Here is a 13,642-nt window from a genome sequence, read left to right as displayed (position 1 = left end):
ACAGGTAATGTGATAATGCTGTTATACCTTGTACTTACTACTGCCATCTGATACCCAGTTGGCATTACTGGTAATGTGATAATGCTGTTATACCTTGTAGTTAGTAGAGCCATCTGATACACTGACCATTTAATTTATTCCATCAAGTGTCTGAATGTGTCTGTCCTCTTGAGAGGCCACAGATGTCCCATTTCTTGCTGCTCTCAGCTGCCGTTTGCCCTGGTACTTGATTTTGGCACTTGGTCCTTTCCACTGTCTGTGCCTGTTCCACCAACTTTCTTTCTCTCTCAGCTATTAAAAGCCCTGAGGCTAGGCCAGTATGTGTGCATAGGTAGCTATGTATATGCACATATATATATATATTTCATTTATCCAGGACTTGCCACCTCCCTGATCCTTTTTGATGGCAGGTGTTTTGGGAATGACGTTCTGGGGACAGTTGCTGGCACATGCAGACGTCTACCATGGTGAAAGGAAAGGAACCAGCCCTTGAGAAAAATGGCTGCTGCAGGTCAGGCCTTAGAGACATAAGTATGTGAGGAAACTTGGCTGTTCCCTGCCTGTACCATATCTAGCTCTTTCCAATGCCCTGGGTCCATTTATTTCATCACTACTTAAAACCTCTCTGAAGTATTTATAATTTTTTATTGGGTGTTTCTAAGAGACACACATAATATAGTTGGTCCAACAGTAAATCTGCTATGATGTGTTTATAAGGCAGGCTTTAGAGTCTCTGGAAAGATTAGCATTGAACGATGCAAGTTTAGACTGAGCTAGAAATGTGAACCAGAAAATCTAGGTAATTATGGGACAGTTTCTATTTTTATGTGGAACAGATGAACATTGTCTGACATCCTTATGAAAAGGTAACATTGTTTTATTATTGATTTATCTGCACTGTGTTTTCATTTTAGTTTAAATTCTGCCCTGGTGAAGACTAAGGAATGTTCCTGTTGCAGCACCAGGGCTATGTACAGATGTCCCAGTTTGTCCTGTTATTGAACAAGGTGTTTTAGCCCAGACTGAACAGTACCCTGATGGAACTTCCAACTCAGCTGCTTTGCCTCCTAGGCACAGCTCTGTGCCATGTAGACAGGTTTGCATTGACAAACGTGATGTGCTTGGTGACTGGTACAATTTTCCCCAGTTGTAAGTGACCATCAGGTGTTCACAGCTGGAACTTGTGAGCCTGTGATCCTGGCTATGAAGCAGAACAGGACCTGGAGCAGCTCTTTATCAACAATTACCTCTGGTCAAAGCCATCCCTTACACCCACTCCAGGCAGCTGAATTTTATCTCCTTTTATTATTCAGCATTTGCTGAACAATACATACAGCTTTGTTAATGTTCAGAAAGGAGAAGTATTGCACTGGATAAAGATGACCTAAATTTAAAATTGCTACAGTTTCTGCAGTCAGTCTCTGTTCAGGTAGACAGGTCTGTCTGCCACCAAGAAACAGGAATGGGCAAAGGTTGGACCCTTTGTCCACTGCCATGGCTGAGCAAGCCCAGGGAGGTGAGCAGTGTGTTAGTATGGACACTAGTGGTAAGATAGGTTATTAGTATTCCCAAAACCACATTTTATGCTTTTCTGACTGCATTAAAAGCTAGAAAGTCTTCTAAAGTTATTTGTGAAGGAACAGGACAATTCCTCCACTTTAAATTTTCGTGGGCTGGAGAAAGCCATTTTGCATTTTTGCTGTGGCCTTTCCATCGTGTCCATCCTGCCACATCATGCTGCAAACCCTAGAGAAGGACGGGTCCATAATGCAAGATCCTGTGTGGGCAAGCATTGTTTCTCATGTAACCTGTTTTTCTTGGGACTGGCTCTAAGGGCCACGAAGCAGTGGTGTTACAATGCCAGCTGCCTGAACAGCTGTGTGGCAGTTTGGAAGGCCACTGCCTTGTGCCCATGCTTCTCTGACAGCGTTTTCCTTTTTGATAACCCTCAATCGCATCCTGCACTTCTTTTGTGTATTTTGTGCCAAATTGTCCTCAGGTCAAATACATCTCAAAAATTAAATCGGGCTTTAAGAGAGTTCATCTATTTTTCTCTGTTCCTTAATATCACTAAGAAGATGCAAATCCTGCAGAAGAGAGACAATAACTACTATTTTATACAATAAGATGTGTATATATCTGTGCTTACTAATTAAAAATGACTGCTCTATCTACCATGAGGAGAGGTTGCATTGTGATAAAAGTTTTGTATATATGCCCTTCAGAAATCCCAGTCAGAACACCTGACTTTGAAACTGCAGTGAACTGATCCTATGCCTATTTGATGAGATGATCCTTCAGCTTTGACTTGTTTAGACAAGAAACTACTGAAATTACCTTTTAACATAAAGCAAAGGTAGTGGAAATTATCTACTTCTTCAAATACACCAGCCTCACAAAAGAAAAAGAAAAAGAAAAAGAAAAAGAAAAAGAAAAAGAAAAAGAAAAAGAAAAAGAAAAAGAAAAAGAAAAAGAAAAAGAAAAAGAAAAAGAAAAGAGGTTTTTGTGTAAGGTATAGATCAATGTGAGTACGGCTGAGCCGGTCCAAGGCAGGTGTATTTGCTCCTGTGGGCAACATAGCATTTGAAGTCACTAGCATCACACCAGTTTTACTATTTTCTATTTTTAATTCTTTTAAAGTGTATTTAAGCATAACTGAAATTTTAAAAATTTGGTATATTGTTTATGATGTTATAAAATGTAGTTTGAAATTTTAAATAGAGAGTAATCTCTGCTTGAGATGAAAACTAAGTAGAAACCTAGGAAATAAGATGCAATAAGATGCTAAGAAAAGGAAGACCATAATTTATGGCATGCATTTTGAGCAGAATTGGTTTAGGGTAAAGATGACAGTGGCATGTGTGAGTAGTTTATTCCCTAGAGGGGGCAGAATAGCAAAGACAATAAAATCCGAGACTAGTGCAACTCTGGGCCTCCCACAGAGAACCACAGTCCTGCTTTTGAGGAATGAGCAGAAATAAAATCCTGTGAAGCACTATGGCAACCATCACCAGGGAGACCATCACAGATCTCAAACATGTTTATCCAGAAGAATTTCAAGTCACAGAGTGAGATGATATACTTGGAAATGGTATTTTAAAAGTAAAAACACTGTTACCTGGTAATTGCAGTGGAATGGAAATGTGACACTTTGAGTTCTTAATTAAACAAATCTGTTTTTAAGAGATACTGCAATGAATATCTCCTAGAAACAGCTAAAGAGTTGTACTTGCAAAATATCAGTACCTGAGAGAGCTGGTCTTTGTGCAAGAAGGGAAAGCAGACCAACAATGTCACTACGGTAGATCGTTAAAGACCTCTAAACAAAACAGAAGTTTAAAAAAATCAATGAAACAAATAATCAAAAAACAATTTATGGTTCTGTATAAGACAAATACAAATAAGAGATGATCATTTTTGTGGGTGAAACAAATTCCACTGAGTGCAATATGGCCCTCATGGATAGGGCTCAGATGGACTTTGCTCAAATTTGGCAAAGATGGAAAGCCCAACCAATTGTGTGCTCTGTTTTGTTTTAAAGAGAGAAATGGGAATTGTTGCATTCTGGTCCTGCTTATACCACTGATCCATCTTACTAGGTAATTCATCTACTTGTTTCAAGTTTCTATCTTACAAACGAAGAGAGAAGCTTGCTAGTATTATGAAGATGAGCCAGTTACCATTTATGCAGAGGTTTACACATGTGAAGTGTTGGTTTAAAAATGCTGCTCATCTCAGTTTGTTGGCATTCTTCAAAACTGATCTTTTTGTTCACCTGTCTTGAAAGCTTTTCACCTATGCTGCCCATGAGTCACCTTGTTTCTCCAGGAGTTCTTCCATTTCACATCGTTCTTGTTGGCTCTGTCCACCCACATCTGCAGAGGTATAGAAAAGGACAGTATTATTGCTGAGTTTATGACTGATCCTGTAAGAACAATATCTAATGGCAGCAGTCTGTGCAAACATGTTTCTGAACAAGAGTTTCTTGCTGACAGGCCTGCTTTGAATGTAAAGTTGAATTTGCTGGTAGTTGGATGGTTCCAGTCACCTACCCCATCTCTCTGGGTTTATAAATATCCACAAACCTTTGCAGATGACTCAGTTAATAAAAGAAAGTATTAAAGAAAATCCAGTGTCCCACAGGCCCCTCAGTCTATACCAGGAATGCCAGCTGGTGCTGCTTGACGACCCCATGGAGGAGGCTGGTGCTCAGGAGCAAGCCTGGGTCACTCTGATATGGCATCTCCATGTCTACTATTACCCTTTGCCACTTGAGAGAGGAAATAATCAAGACTGAAACCATCATCACTGATTATCCAGGAGGTATAAAGCACCCTAAATCAGAAAAATATTTCTAATGTTCGAGACGGGAAAGAAACAAGTAATGTTTTTGTAGTAAGAGCCTGATTCTGATTTTGAATAACAAAAACTGTTTCTGAGTAACGTGAAGGACAAAAGGAAAAGACAAAGATCATCAGAGACATATTCCTTCCTAGTCTCAAAAATACTCTCATCTCTGTATTTCACTGTGCACTTTTTTGACCCTGATATTGTCAGTGCAGTGCTTACCTCCCATTATGACATCAAACCATTCCTCAATGCTTACGCCTTGGCTTATGTCTTAAGAAAGGAGCACTTTGTTCTTCTGCATTCTTTAATATCATTCTTCACTATTATTGGCAGAAATATATGACTGTCACTTGCACATTGCACATTCTTTCAGTGAATGTCTTGCCCCGATTAAATTGATCAGTGTGCATTTTATAAAAACATTTCAAGATAAAATGGATCAAGTCAGTCAAATAACCAAGACGTCCAATGATTCATTACAGCTGATATCTTTTGTTATATTAGTATTGCATCTTTAACTTCTTTTAAAGGCAATTAATTTTTTTTGCAGCCCTGATTTTCTTACTGATAAACACATTGGCCTTTATGACTGAATTTTTTTGGAGTGGGAAGCTGTATGACTTTTTTGCTATCTAACTTTTTGTCTTGTTTTCAAGGGTAGAAGAATAGTTGCTTGGTCTGATGCAGGCTGCAGCCACTGTGTGGGTCACAAAAGCACTCTGCATGGCACCCACATGCTTCCCACTGGGGCAATTGTTTCCTTTCTGCTTGTGTCAGCATTTTGCCTGCATTTACAAATCAAAGGCCACATCCTTATGGATCTTTTTTTTTTGAGTGATGAGCCATTCAGGTGGTTTTTCCCTGGCATATGAAGACTGACAAAGATAGCACAGCTTCTCCTAATAATTCAGTGTAATGTTTGAAAAAGTCAGAGCTTATTTCTAGATGGATGTGGTCATAGTTTTCCCTTTATAAGTGCATATGCCAGTTACAGCTCAACTGTACTGCCATATGAATCACAAGTGCCTATGTAGAAACCTGCTGATGTGGGAGTTTCAGGCATGCTTTAGTGAAGAGAAGCTGTGACTCTACCCCAAGTGCATTTTGGAAGACAATCTCATGCTCTGTTACAAATAGGAAAAACAGCTACCTGCACTAGGTACACAGCACAGATACTCTTTGCATTATCTAACCATGAAGACAGGTAAGACAGAATGTTATTTCACTTTGGACAAGTTCTTGTGAAGGAACCACAGAGCTACAGCTGCAGGCTTCGTTGCAAAAGTGTAGTTTAGATACTTGGAGCTATCTCTTCTTGGCAGTTACATAATCCAGTTTTATAGCAAACTATCTAGGAAGGGGAGTGATGAATTTACCATGCTATTATGTATCAAAACTTCTAGCGCTAAGAGTTTCATACAGCAGCTCCCTCATGCCCCCGAGGATACACATATGAAATCAGAACCATTTGGTTGAGAAACGACAGCAGCAATTAAGGATGGAGTGTGGTTTCCATGTGGTGAGAATCAGTAAGTTTCCACAGCTGTCAGTAGACCTACACTGCAGAGAGCTTGGCTCCTTAAATTCCTACATGTCTTTTTGTCAAAGATGTCTCTGCTCTTGGAGATGCATGCCCGAGTCTGCGAGCTGCTGGGAAGCCCTAGAGCAGAAGACACAGGACTAAAAAAGCTGGACTCAACACCTGTTAATACTGGGGGAAAATCTCAGGTTTTTAAGTGCCCTCTTCCTTACCCTAAGAACTAGATAGCACTGATGAAATGCCTTGATGGAAATTTTCCATAACAATTTTCAAACAGGAATTTGTGAATGTATTCAGTGTCAGACACTTCTGAATTTAGAGATTATTTATAATTATTATATATGTATAATTATTTATAATAGAATATAAGGGGCATAAATTATCCTACCTTTTAAAATAAACTTCAAACACTGCAATCTACATACACTCTTATAGCTGTCTGATTATTTCATATCATTATTTGGTTTGACATATTTCCTTTATGATGAGTCTGCCAGCTAAATGGGACTGGACTGTTCAATTAGATTATAAGATTCCACTAGAATGAATTGGGAATTATGAGAAATTTAATTCATGAAAAGCAGCAGTGAGCACAGACTAAATTTGAACTTAGAGGGGTCATGAGGAGCAAGAAATATTTTTATTAACCTTAAACTGCTGTTAGAATCCTCATGATATCCATGGTTAGAAAGAAATATAGGGTCTGAACATTTTGATTTTTTTAATCTAAATTCTTATTAACCAGTCATAACATTCTCAAATTTAGATAAACAGCTATATTGAAACATAAGTTTGAGTAAAGCAACTTTTGGCTAGTGCCTTAAATTTAGCATAATTTTCATTGAAATAAATGGATGTCTAAGACCAAATGAGCTTTTCTTCCATTTTCCCATCTCCAGTACTGACCAGGTCCAGATCCTCAGCTTTATTAATGCAGCCTAATTCAAAAATCTAGTGCATTCAAAGGAAATATGTCCCTTTGGATTTCAGAAGAAGCAGAAGCAAGCCATATGAGAGGCTATTATATATTCCTTGCCTATTTTCAAGCCAAAAATTGGAACAGAATATTTTGACTACCCACAAAATAGTTGAAGTATGCTACATTATTCTAAGTTAATACCAAAATAGCCAAAAGTTGAAAGAATTATAGAAGGGATATTCTCATTTTTGCTTGTAAAATCATTTAGGCTTATAATATTTGTCTTCCCACTGCTGTGTTTCCCAGGAGTCACTTTGGAGCTGTTAGTAGTATTAATTAGTGGAACTCCAGCCCTTCTCAGAACCAGGTGACTTTACTGGAACTAGAGCAGGTAGTTTACAGGTGAAACAATCAGCCTGGGTAAATATCTCAGGGTCATACAAGCCAGTGGGCATGGGAAAAAGGAAAAATTGTCTGGGGTGTGGATGGCTGCCAAGAGCACCCTGAGAAGCCTAAGAACATGTAGGAATTAGGAGCTCTGGGCTTTATTGCCCACATGTCACTGGCATGTTGTGCTACTCCAGTCCAGGACTTTACCTGGATGAACACGTGAAAAGGGCTTTGCAGACTTGATCCCTCACCTGTTCCAAAAGGTATAGGAGCCTTTTTGAAGGGAAAAATTAGAGTTAATTAAATAAATAATGACTACATATTATGTCAGAATCTGTAAAATGTGGGTTTATAACTTAGGTACACAGTAAACTAAAAATTTTGCTTCTTGATGTGTTGCTATAGGAAATCATAAAAAAAAAATCTTTGGGAGAGATTTTAGGCAGCTTAAATGGAAGTGAGTTATGTGAAAAGAATAATAAAATAATTAAAGAGTAGATGTAGTTTTCAATTTAACTTCTGTTTTCTCTGTTATCAGAGACTGGAAATTTATTTCCACTGAGGCAAAATACATACTGATCAGTGACTCAGGCAGCAAAGAGTCAAAAGAAATATAGCATAAGAATGTTTCTGAATATTTTTTTAAGCTTTACCACATGCCTTTTTTGAATTCTCTTTGCTCCCAGCACCAGAGAGAGACCTCTGTCAAACAGACTCCTGATCAAACAGCCTAGAAGATGTTTTTATTCAAACTCCTTGTTTACAAGCTGTTCTTACACAAGTTGTCAGTTTACAGCCAGGGTCTAAAAGAAAGGAAAAAAAAATACTGACCTTGAAACCCTGCTGTTCCATGATGAACCACTCCCTGGAGCTGATATCTTCTCCAGAAACCTGGCCCTTTTTCGTTTTTTTCTGACTCAGTTTTTTTGGAAATTGTCCTAGAAAGCACAGGCAAAAACTGTCAGAGAGCTTATAACAGCAGGAAATTCATCAACTACCAAGGGCCAAGATCCCCACACTGTATTTGCAAGCACAGTAACATGCACTGAGTTGAGAGCATTATTATGCACTTTCAATTAACAGACACCTGGTTTCTGGCTGTCCTAGAAAGCTTTCAAACCTTCACAATAAAAACTGCTCCAACTCACTTTAGTGAATGCCCCAAAGCACACTGAGCTGTAGCATGCAAAAGACAGGATTTCTTTCCAGTCTGCTCATATGTATCAAATATTGCATGAATGCAATGCTGATAATTCATGCACTTGGGGGTTATTTGGATAAAGTGCTTTGTTTTGAGCTCATCTTTCATCAGACCATGTGCATCACTGCCTGGGTCCACTTTGTCCATGGGCAGTTGGGGCTTTTCTTGAGATACAGAGGGTTTGCTTTGTTAGGCTTTTTATTAAATTCCAATTATGGAAGGATGGCAGGTAGGATTTGGAAGAAAGAAAAGCGGCATTTTTCACAGGCAGAAAATACAGTTGCAGTGTGAATGATTTCAATGTCAGAATTCATCTGCTGCTAAGGAAATAAATTTTGTTTGAGAAATAAAATCGTAGTTTTCTCCTACTGCAACTTCTGTATTTGAATTAATATCTGTGCTACAGTCCAGAGGAAACAGCAATGGGAAGAGAAGTTTCTGCTGCAAAACAATTGGGTGGGAACACATTGTGTCAGGAATATTTTTTAAAAAGTAACAGTGGGATGATATTTGGTGTTCTCATTGACATTGCCAGACAGCAAGGAGCATAAGGATGCCCGTGCCCTGAAGGTCATGCCTGAGGCACCCATCTCTTTCTTCTCCCATCATTCTGTCAAATACCTATTCCAACCTGAGTGCACAATGTTCTTTGTGTGTGAAGTTTTCTATTGACTGAGAAGCAAGTAAAAGGAGGTGATGTTTTAACTGTTTAGAAAAAATCCTTGCTACTTGGAAGTTCCTGTGTTACACACTTATATTAGTTATCTAGTCTGCTGTATCACCCAGAAGGAAGGTGGACACAACCTATCCAGCCTCCACCCTGTGTAAATGGATTTGAACCACATGGCTTGTAAAATTCAGAACACTCCTAGCAGTGAGTATTACTTATGTTTTCACATCAAATAAATAAAACTTGGAACTGGTTTCAGGTCTGGATTTGACAGATCTGTGGATTTCCCAAAATTTGGGAATGCTGAGGTTATTAGTAAAAGGTTTAGTAGAAACCAAAGAGTAAAGGCAACACTTGGTAAATGTTCCCAAATGAAAGGACTAAGTAGAACAAAATATTTTTGTTTCATGTAGCTGATACAGCTGAAACCAAGGGACAGTGACCTTGTGATACAAAGTCCTTGACTTCAATTATTTGTTGTGTGAAGTGTCTTAGTTAAGCAGAAAAGCCACTCAGTGACACGGCTTTGCTTACTCATTCAAAGAAGCTGAGAAGGTTTTGTAGAGTCCCTTCCTGGCTGTGTGTGCGCTGGGTGTGTGGAGGAAGCAAAAGCAAATTATTCTGCTATAGCTGGACAGCATTATAAAATTAACATTCAGCTAAATAATGATTTTCCCCTAGGAAAGATCTTATATGCTTTTGCCTTTTCTTTGTTTGGTGATCCATTAAAAGGTGCTGATAAAAATGGACATTGGACATGAGCAGCAGCTTTTTAAACCAGCAGCCCATCACACTGACAGCTGAGGATGGTTCACTTCTGCATGGTGCATATTGTTTGTTCCAGACTCAAAACGTGGGTTATTTGGAAACCTGATCCATATGAGCTCCAAATGCCCATGTGGGTGAGGAATTGCCCTTTATAAAGAGAACACAGCATTTCTTACTCCTCTTCATGGACATTAACCACTTCCTTCCCAGAACATTGCCATGACTTAGCTGACTTCTCTGCTTTGCAGATATGCAAAAAAAGATTAAAATGAAGAGTATAAAACCCAAGAGTAAAATCATTCAAGGACAGAGTTCTACAAAAAAATTTCCTTAAAAACTTTCTGCTATTTAACTTTATAAAGCCATTAAAGGGCTGTTCTTTTTTTTTTTTTTTTGCTTGTTTGTTTGTTTTTGTTTGTTGGCTTTTTTGGTTGGTTGGTTGGTTGGTTTTTTTTAGTATTGCCTTGTGCTTGTTAGGTCAGTTTTGTTGATATTCATATATCCATGTAATCATTCCAAGGGCCCAAGATAAGTAATAATAAATAATGCTATAAATAACATGATAGCATCTCATTATCTAAGGCATACATGGAAAATTATTATGGATAACAAAATACTTTAGGGGGGAATTAGCTAAGCAAATACATGAAGAATGAGGCAATACACAGTGCATAACCCATTAGCTTAATTCCTATCTGTAAAAAAAGCAACCATAAACTGAGTAAACTTGGATAGAAAGTTTCTTTCCCTTGTAAAGTTTCATTGCTTTCTAAGGAAGTGATCTTTAATGGGTCATTTATTTCATAAGCTGTCTGCAATAGAGTTTTCTCCCCTTTGAAATCACTAGATGTAGTCATGGTGAGAGACAGAGAGCTGGACCTGATTTTTTTACACTGACTTTGGTTGAGCTTATGAGGGAGTATGCTGCTTGGAAATAAAATCCAATAGTACTGAACTTTTAACACAATTTTGGAGCACATTTGTATAACTGAATTAATTTCTGCCATCTCTGGACATTTGTTTGTTGTCTTGTAAAGATCTTCTCTCAAAGAGCAGTTAACTATTGTTAATGTCTACAAATCTCCCTCCTTGAAAGGAGTGCTGCAATTATTAACTGATGAGTGCCTGAAAAGGAAAAAAAAATGTGATAACCTAATTATTGTGTATGTAAGAGTAATTTAGGTGGCAACTTCTACTTCTCTGATCTAAGCTCCATAGTTCTCTGATATATAAATATTGGCTTACTCATTTTCTAGTTGAGAAATAAAGGAAGAGGGAGGTTGCATTCTTTGTCCCATGTAATATAATGAGTTCTTGACAGGGATAAGAATGGAAAACTCAGATTTGCCTATGCAGTCTACAGCCCTTGCTGCTTTCCTGAACATACTCTCCCAAAGGCTGTGTCCTGTGAGTGTACCCAGTACTATGGGCTAATAAATGGTGGCAAAATTCACTGAAGTTGGTAGATTTGCAGTCCTTTGGAAAAAGAGAAGTGCTCTTCCACACAAGGAGAGCTGGAATAGTAGATGATACTGTCCAAAATCACAGGAGTAACAGGAAAAATAACGTAGCCCATATATGATGGCTAATAGGAAATAAAAGCACAATACCCCAATGTAAAGGGGATTTTTAAAGGACTGCCGCCTTGGACCTGCACCTTCATTTTTTTTCTTAAGAAATGGTATAATGAATTAAAATTTAACACACTTTCATGAAAAAACATTCACCTGGGAGATATGGCTCATTATCATATTACATGGATTTTGAGTAAAATACCTATGGATAAATAAAGTTCAACTGTATTTAGAGCATGATGAATGAAGTGGCTTGTTTTCAGCTCAGTATCTGGAGGTGGAGATTGGCTGCATAAGAGTGAGAGCAAGAGATTCACTATATTAAGGAAACACATTTTCCAGGTACACTACTTTTACGAGTGTCATGACAACTAAACAGAGACACTAAACAGTGAGCCTTTATTCACAGCCATTACCACACCAAACTGGCTGGGCACAGTCTGTGCTCTGCAGTACCACTTATTTTAGGATAAAGTGATTGCCTTTCCTCATCCTCTGTAACTGCTTTTGGGAACAATAAATAAGTGTGAATGTGTAATTTTAGTTATAATGAACCGTGTAAAAATACAATTTAATATAAATATTGAATACTACTCTAAAACATGTTAATACAAAAGTTTGATTCATTCAATGTTGGTTGAAACAACATGACAGGATAGTGATGCAGTATGCCCAGAAACATCCCATAAATGTCATCAGTAGAATTAGCAACCTGTGCTCGAGTATTTAAAAATATCATAGTTGTAAAGGTTAAGGGGAAGAAATCTTTTGGGTTTTATGTTTTCCTCCAATCCATATTCTGATGGGCAACGCAGTGTCATGCTGCTGCCTTAGTCAACACTGGTCTCTGCCTGAACTACTGATCTTGCAGAATTAAAACAGCCTGTGACCTCACCTCAGAATACTTTTGCTCATCTGAAAATGTATATCCAGAATTAAGAAAGAGAAATAAACCATAACTAAGTGACGTCATCCTTGCTTTACCTAATGTTTTCTGCTAGTGTGTAATAATTAACGATTACGAAGGGGCAAAAGAGAGCCAACCCATGCCTTGGCAAGTGAAGTGCTGTAATGACAAACTTCCTGAGCAACCTTGGCTGCCCCAGTGCATTCCAGACAAGATAAACTGCATCAGAGACAGCAAGGCATCAGGTTTTACTGGCACAATGTGTTACAAGGTCTGCACTTTGAACTGCATCCAGTGATGCCTTAAGTTTTAGCTTTTATATTCTTCAGAGCAGTACTGCTTTAGTGTATAACTCTAAAACTCCATAGCCTGTCAGCTGCTGTTCTCCCATTTTATTCAGAAAAAACAGTTTTTCTATAGGCCTGAAACTCAAGGACACCTTACTGTCTCAGGTCCCCAAAAAAATAAACAAAAAGTAAATTGAGGGGAGCAAACTGGGAGAACATAATTACATTACCTCCATTAATTAAATTAACCTCCAATATGCAAATAGACCAAACTTCTATCTGTCTGAAAAAACTCATGATTGTTGTCCATCTTGGGTGTAGTCTCTGTGAGACTCCTGCACTGCCAAGGTGTACCTTGAGAATGCCTTTCAATAAATACCTACCTTTATCCTTTAACTGTGCCTAGCCTCTGTTCTACGGAGCCTCTCCAAGCATCACCAGAAGTGGAGGGGTCATCAAGGTAGCTACTGAGGAGCTGGTGAAAATATTCCTACAGTACAACTGTTGTAGATGAGTGGTGGCCAGATTCAGCTCAAGTTGAAGTTATCTAAAATATATATGGATTTTGGTACACATTACCCAATTTCTACCATTTTCACCAAATTAAGAGTTGGAAGTTTATTTGCTTATCAGGTAAACTACCTTGAGGATGAAAAATGCTTCATAAATGACAGTGAGAATTACATGATTTATGAATAAATAAAATTTAAGATTTTATTTGTGCTCCTGAAACTTGTTTTCAAAGAGCAGAGATAATCACACATTCAGTAGTAGTAGTAGTAGTTCTTCTCCAGTGTTCACAGTGTTCCACACATTACCATGTCTCACAGCTGCACAGAAAACACAACTCTGCACACCAGAATTTTTATGAGGATGCTATAAGAAACTTTATTCCAGATTGTGTTATTACTAATCCCACTGTTAAGCTGCAAACCTACCTGGAGTTTCTTTACAGCTACAGTGATGTGATTGATACTAAAATTTGCTCTCTAAGCATTTGTGAAGTCTGGTTTGCAATATTGGGTGATGTCTGCAT

Source organism: Passer montanus, unplaced genomic scaffold (assembly GCF_014805655.1).
Source record: "Passer montanus isolate IOZ18808 unplaced genomic scaffold, ASM1480565v1 scaffold13, whole genome shotgun sequence".
Classification (NCBI taxonomy): Eukaryota; Metazoa; Chordata; class Aves; order Passeriformes; family Passeridae; genus Passer; species Passer montanus.
This window is presented reverse-complemented; position numbering follows the sequence as displayed.